Source organism: Ascaphus truei, chromosome 15, assembly GCF_040206685.1.
Source record: "Ascaphus truei isolate aAscTru1 chromosome 15, aAscTru1.hap1, whole genome shotgun sequence".
NCBI classification, from domain to species: domain Eukaryota; kingdom Metazoa; phylum Chordata; class Amphibia; order Anura; family Ascaphidae; genus Ascaphus; species Ascaphus truei.
In genome coordinates, this window is record NC_134497.1 from 33,438,751 (window position 1) to 33,446,811 (window position 8,061).

The following is an 8,061-nucleotide window of genomic DNA, read 5'->3' on the forward strand; positions in this document are numbered from 1 at the left end:
ACTACTGTGAACAAATGTATATCTAATGTTTAAGTGACTCACACCCAAATGCTACCAAAGCTGGGACCACCCCGGTATAACTGCCTATATGTATCGCTAATGTGTATTACCAATGTGAATATCTGCCTATCTAATGTATAAGTGATTCAAAACTAGATGCCAAAACACCCCCCCGTAACCCCACCCGATATCACCTAATCCCCCCCCCTCACACCCCTCCCCCTCCCCCCACACCCTCCCCCCACCCCCCTCCTAACACACACCCCCACAGAGCCACCCAGTACGAAGATCACCTCACCCTGCCACCCCAGAATCACAAGATGCCACGTCCCTTACGGCATCCCAGTGAAGAGTAACGAGCGGAACAGCGCCCTGAGCTGACCGCATAACCTCGAGAAATCACTACACAGCTTGCACCGAACAAGCCAATCCGCAGACTTAAAGGTGTACACCCACAGGCTCAGAGCAACCCCACCACGATCCTTTCCCTAATCACCCCCGATCACCCCCTCCCCTTGCCCGCCCCCCCTCACTCCCCCCCTATTCCTCCCCCCCTCCCCCCTGACACTACAGTGAACATGATCCCATCACTAAGGCCCCCCTCCCCCCCCTTATACGCACCCAAAATGAAATCTACTATGGTATAAGTGTCTAAACAGATTATCAAAATAATGGACTGTCTACCTATTGTACAAGCGTTTTCTGTGTATTTGACCTTGTGAAGTGAAGATTTGTATGACTAATGTGCAGGTGAACCAAAGCCAGACGCCGAAATGTCACCCTCTACCCCCCCCCCGCACCATCATCCCCCCCCTCCCCCCCTGCCACCCTCTCCTTCCTCCCTCCCGTCCCCCCTGCCTTTCCACCCTCCCCCTTCCCCCCTCCACCTCCCCCCCCATCCCCCCAAGATCCGTGCACCCAGAGACCTAGCAACGTGTAGAAGTACCATTGTATACACAGGAGAATCACTCCAAGTTCTGGAGTTTTCCAAAAAAAAAAAAAAAGAAAGCGTATCCACTCCTGATAACCGAAAACACTGATATATAAAAGTCTCCATGATAGCCTAATCTTACCTGACCCCCCCCCTGTATCACCATCGCCCCCCCCTTCCCCCCCCCCCTTTTACCCTCCCCCCACCTCCGCCTTTCCCCCCCCCTCCCCATTCCTCTCCCTCTCCCTCCATCGCACACCCCGAGATATGAAGGCCAATAACCCAAGGGAACCCCCCCCTCCCCCTCGTGAGGGAACAAATGGCATGAATGAGAATTCTGAAGGGGAAAAACAAAGAACCAGAGGGTTCAACCCCACCCCCTACACTGCCCACCGGATGCCGACACCGGAGTCAACCCCGATGGGCTCGTTAGCCCAAAAGCCGGTCGCCCATGGGCCAGGCAAATACCTGATAGGTTCGTACATGAACCTCATCTTCTTTATCTCCTTACAGCTGACTCTGTCCCAGCGGTCCTACCCCCCGCCCCCCCCTGCCCCCCCCTACCCCCCTCCCTCCTCAGCCCACTGAGTCAACCTTTCACAAAAACAAGCTACCTTGAGATGTTTGCCAGGGCCGAGCCCACTTTCAAACCATAAAGTCAGGGCCCCCCCAGATGGGAAGGGAGAGAAGCAGGCAGGGGGAGACATCATATTCCTGCAGGAAACCCACTTCACATCACAAGACCCCCAAAATTTATTCAAAAAAGTGTTTCTGACATGCTTTTTCGCATCATTTAGCAGTAAAAAGCGGGGAGTGGCTATACTAATCAGACAAGGAACTCCATTCAATCATGTCAAAACGACCACAGATCCAGAGGGTAGATTTCTCATGGTATATGGCTCCTTAGCGGGCTCAGCAATCGCTCTAGTCAACGTATATGCCCCAAACGAAAATCAAACAGAATTTCTGAAAATAGTGCTTGAGGGCATCGACCCGGGATATTTGTCATCGATGATAGTGGGAGGAGACCTAAACATGGTCTTTAATCCCACCAAGGACAGATCAACCGCATTGGGTCACCCCCGTACAACCCACTCCCAAATCACGGGGAAAAGGTTCAGGGAACTAATGGACGAGTTCTCATTAGTGGACATATGGAGATCACAACATCAGGGCCAGAGAGACTATACCTTTTACTCGGCACCTCACCAGACCTATTCGCGCATTGATTACTTTCTGCTGACCAAAAACATCCTAGAGGCAACCACGAAATCAGACATCGGCCCCATAACGTGGTCAAACCATGCCCCAATCACCTTGACCCTATCCACACCATTCGAAAAGACGATATCGTACTCCTGGAGATTGAATGACTCCCTATTGAACCACCCCGAGATAGAGAGAGAGATCAGAGCCTCCCTCAAGGATTATTTCTTCTTTAACTCGGGGTCGGTGTCATCTCCAGCGATCCTATGGGAAGCCCATAAGGCGGCAATTAGAGGCAAATTTATCTCTATTGCCTCTCATAGGAAAAAAGTGAAACAAAAATTGATTCTGGACCTCACTGATAACATCTTAAAACTAGAGCAATCCCATAAAGCCAATCCTGCAAAAAAACCTATAAAGCCCTAACAATAGCCAGACAAAAGCTCAAAGAGACCCAAATGGAAAACGTGGAAAAAGCCCTTAAATGGACTAATCAGCATTATTATGATAAGGGCAACAAGGCGGATAAGCTTTTGGCCAGCAGACTACGAGGCATCCACAAAAGGTCCCAAATAACGGCGATCAAGAATAGGTCTGGAGAAACACAGTATAGTGAGAAACAAATAGCAGCGGAGTTCACAAAATATTATACAGAACTTTACAATTTACGACCCAAAACTGATCGGTTAGAAACAAAAGCCTCAGAAGCGATCAAAAAATACTTAGATAAATGTCAACTCCCCACCCTGACTGAAGAGGAAAATGAAGTCCTCAACGCGGAGATCACGAAAGAAGAATTGGAAGAGGCGGTAAAAGCATTAAAGATCTCCAAGTCACCTGGCCCCGATGGCTTTACTAATGTCTACTATAAGAGATTCTTGCCCATACTATCCACGCATCTACTAAAAATGTTCAATCATTTTATGGAGGGAAATTCGATACCCACCTCCATGTCCCTAGCCAACCTAGCCATAATCCATAAGGAAGGCAGAGACCCGATGCAATGTGGAAGCTACCGTCCAATCTCCCTTCTCAATAACGACCTCAAACTATATAGCAAAATTTTGGCCAACTGATTAAACCCCATTCTGCCGAGGCTAATTAACATTGACCAAGTCGGATTCGTGACAGGTCGACAGGCCTCGGACAACACACGTAAAATAATTAATATTATTGAGCATATCCACCTCACAGGAACCAAAGCAATCTTACTCAGCCTAGACGCAGAGAAGGCGTTCGATAGGATCGACTGGCTATTTTTAGACCATACTATGCGCAAATTTGGCTTCCGAGATGCATATCTAGAAGGGGTCCGCAGACTTTACCAAGATCCATCCGCGACGGTAAAATTACCAGAAGGCAATGTCCAGAGCTTTGCCATTCAAAACGGCACGAGACAGGGTGCCCCTTGTCCCCTCTCCTCTTCGCACTAACTATAGAACCCCTTGCGGCTACAATTCGAAATAACATAGATATTCAAGGGATAGAAATTGGGCATACTCATTACAAAATTTCCCTGTTTGCGGATGATATAATACTAACACTCTCAAGGCCCCAGATTTCCCTCCCAAACCTACAAAAAGAGCTTTTAGACTTTGGAGCAATATTAGGTTATAAAATTAATAACGATAAATCCGAAGTGCTAAACCTCAACCTGCCAGAGCAAGAGATGAAACTCCTTAAACTAAATTTCAATTACCGATGGTGCTCCTCCTATATCAAATATCTGGGAGTAAAGATATCGGGGAACTACCATTCTCTATACCATCACAATTATCCAGCCCTCTTGAGGAAAATCAAATTAGAACTAGAAAAATGGGGCACATACCAAATCTCATGGATCGGGAGGATGATCTAGGTGAAAATGAACATACTCCCCAGATTACTATATTACTTCCAGACACTCCCGATCCACATCCCTGGCACAGAATTGAAAAATATCCAGAAACAAATTCTCCACTTCATCTGGCAGGGGAAAAAACCAAGAGTCCCGAGAACAGTTCTGCTTGCTTCGAAGGGGAGAGGGGGCTTAGGGGTCCCCGACATTACGTGGTACTACCAGGCCGCCCAGTTAAGGCAGGTAGTAGTATGGAACGCGGAACCCGGCCAATATTGCTGGCTAGATATAGAAATGCAATACGCCGGCACGCCTTCTCTGCCAGCATGCCTTTGGTCCCTGAGCAGGGAAGACTTGCAGAAAAACAAATTCCAATTAGGACCAATGAGGCATACATGGGAGACCTGGACGAAATGCAAATTGAAATTGAAATTCAAACTCACAACCACCAAATCTCAACTCATACCAATTACCCAAAACCCCAAATTCCCACCAGGTTGTGAGCCCAGACAATTTGAACAATTTACAACCAAAAACATACGGGCGATTGCTGACTTCCTAAATTCCATATACAAAAGAGGGGAAAAGCAAAATAGTATAGTACTGTTTTTAATATTAAAAACACAAAGTATTCCACTTACATAAGTGCCTTTGTTTGAGAGCATTCAGACCACACTGGGTCATAGGGTCAGACAAAATATTCACAGCAACAGCATCTGCTCCACGGCCGTCACAGCAAGTACTGGGCTGATTAAAGTTGTCCTCCACTCTAGATGTCATCAACAAGGGCTCATTTAGTGGTCACTGATATCACCCAACACGTGTTTCCACTGTAAAGTCTTCCTCAGAGATTAGCCCCTGAGGCTTTGTGTTTTTAATATTAAAAACAGTACTATACTATTTTGCTTTTCCCCTCTTTTGTATATGGAATTTCCCCCTCTTTATGTGGATCTGGAGTACCTGTCTGGAGACATAAGTTGGTAACTTTGAATAACCACAACGCTTTCATTTCACGTTAAACACATGAGTGCAAATTTTATAGAACTTTCAGCATTGAAGTTAATTTGCTGAAGTAGACAATATTGCACTATTTTGTGTTTTTACTTTCTTTTGCATGTCCTGATGTGATTTGCGCACCTGTTTCTCCTTCGTTTGCTGATTGAATTTGGTTTGAATTCTACGTCAGGAGCTGCATTCATTAAGGATAGTATATTATCTGTGTTACCTTTGATCTGTTGTGATATTATTTGCGCTTGATTTTCCTTTTCACATTTACCTTGACTTAGGAAATGTGTACTCTGATAACATTTTTATCATCAGATTTAATCAGTGTGTCTGAAATATTCCTCCCACGTTTAAAAGCCAACATGGGGGGTTCTCGGCACTTAAACCAGAAACTCCCCTGGATCTTTAACCCTTAGTAGGGGCAGGAATAGTTTTCCAAAGCAGGAGGAGTATACCTCCCCTCTGCAGCTGGAACAGAGCGTAGGAGTTCTCCTGCAGCGACATATCTCTCCACCAAAGCAATCAGCTGGTCTGCTGTATGGGGGTCGCTTTGACTGACCCGACGCAGAGTAGCAGGGAGGCCCCGCAAAAAATGGTCCATCACTGAAAACTCCACAATGTGGCTGGCTGAGTTAACCTCAGGTTGAAGCCACTTCTGGGCAAGGTGTATGAGGTCAAACATTTGGGATCTTGCAGCCTTGTCAGGAGAATATGACCATAAGTGGAACCCTGGTGCCCGTACTGCAGCGGTCACTCCCAGGCGTGCCAGAATTTCATCCTTCAGCTTGTTGTAGTCGCTGGCTTGCGCTGGTTCTAGGTCATAGTAGGCCTTTTGAGGCTCTCTGCTCAGGAACGGTTCCAGTATGCTTGCCCACTCAGCTGCCGGCCATCCCTCTCTGCTGTGCGCTCAAATGCCAGAAGGTACGCCTCAACATCATCTGTCGCAGTCATCTTTTGAAGGCAATGACTGGCCCGAATTGCCTTGGGTCCTTGGTATCTTGCATCAGGATCCCCGCTCAGCCTCTCAGACATAGCCTGTATCTCCTGTCGCAGCTCACGAATGGCACCTTGCTGTTCCTCACGGGTCACTCTTGAGTGCCTCATCCTGTTGGTCTCTTGCTGTGCAGCGATAGCCTGCTGTTGTGCAGCGGTAATTGCAGTGTTAATTTCTTATTGTTCAGCGATAGCCTGCTGGTGTATCTGTTGTTGGGCAGCGTTAGTTTCTTGTTGTGCAGCGTTAGCCTGCTGGTGTATCTGTTGTTGGGCAGCGTTAGTTGCTTGTTGTGCAGCGATAGCCTGCTGTTGCATCTGCTGTTGTGAAGCGATAGCTTGCTGCTGTGCAGAAATAGCCTGCTGCTGTGTGGATGCATTCTGGAGCAATGTCTTGACAATATCCTCCATGGTGAGTTTGATGTAGTTTTATACCCTCAGACATATAATGTGGGTGCCCGCATTCTCCACCAAATGTGACAAAGTACCCTTTTTGTCTGCAGGGTTCTTGTCTGGGAATCTTAAAACCCTCTGTCTTTTAGGGTAAGCACAGTCACAGGACCATCCAGATCTGGTTTACAGGCTTTATTTTCTTTGTCACTTCAGCAGACAAAATCAAGGGACACCAAAAGAATCCAAAATAAATCCTAGCTTTATCTGAGCATTAACTAGACAGTAATTCTCTAGCTATCTTTGGGTGGCTTCCCACTTACCAAACAATAAAACAAATATCATAAAGCAATACCTGTTGCAGGCCAGTGCCTGTCTGTAGCATCCAGCTCTCTCGGTGGGGAGAGGGGAGAACTGATCCAGCTTGCACTTTCTTAAACTCTGTTAATTAAGTCCAGGTGATCTGCAGCTGGCTTCTTTTGCAAAACCCTCCCTGGCCTTTAACCCTTAATAGGGCTAGGTATAATTAACAAATACAGAGTTTATGTACCTCCCATCCATAACTTCACCACCTTTCCTTTCACTGTATGTATGTGTGTATGTATGTGTGTATGTGTATATATATATATATATATATATATATATATATATATATATATATATATATATATATATATATATATACAGTGCTCGACAAATAATGATAACCTGTCGCCCGTTGCGAGTGGATTTAGGCAGCTGGCGACCCGTGCTGCAGCTCAATGAATTCCCCTGCTCGTGCCAATTTTTTTTTTTTTTTTAAATAAATAAATAAATAATTCCCCTCCCTGATTGGGTTAAAAAAAAAGTTAAAAAAAATGGCGGCAAATCCTGTGGTCCCGGCGCGCGTGCACAGGGCAAGCAGAGTGTCCTGACATTTGCGCTGCCTGTTCCCCCCAGCAACCCAGAATCCCCCGCATCCCTCCCCCCCCCCACTCCCCACGTGGGACGGAGGGGGAAGCCCAAACCAAGCCCCGCGCGCAACCCAGCCCCCCCCCTCCGCTCCCCACGTGGGATGGAGGGGGAAGCCCAAACCAAGCCCCGCGCGCAACCCAGCCCCCCCCCTCCGCTCCCCAAGTGGGACGGAGGGGGAAGCCCAAAACAAGCGCGCGATCCAGCCCCCCGCTCCCCACGTGGGACGGAGGGGGAAGCCCAAAACAAGCGCGCGATCCAGCCCCCCCGCACCCTCCGCTCCCCACGTGGGACGGAGGGGGAAGTGCCAACCCAGCTTCCCCCGTGCGCGCCTCCTGCGCCAGTCTGCCTCCTGCCCATGATCTCCCCCTAATCACCTGCCCCCGATCCTCGCTTGCTGCCCGGGGGTGTCCGGGGAGCGTGCTGCGGCGTCGGCCGCTTCGGGGGGGGGACCTGCTGCTGCTGAGGCCCACGCTGCGCTGTGTGTCCCATGTCTTGGAGAGGGCCCACTGCCGTGCGGAGACCCCACTGCTGCCACGTGTGACCCGGTGAGTGTGTGAGTGACAGACTGAGTGTCTGTGAGTGTGTGAGTGTGCCTGTGTGTCTGTGAGTGTGTCTGTGAGTGTGCCTGTGAGTGTGCCTGTGTGCCTGTGAGTGTGCCTGTGTGTCTGTGAGTGTGCCTGTGTGTCTGTCAGTGTGCCTGTGTGTCTGTCAGTGTGCCTGTGTGTCTGTCAGTGTGCCTGTGTGTCTG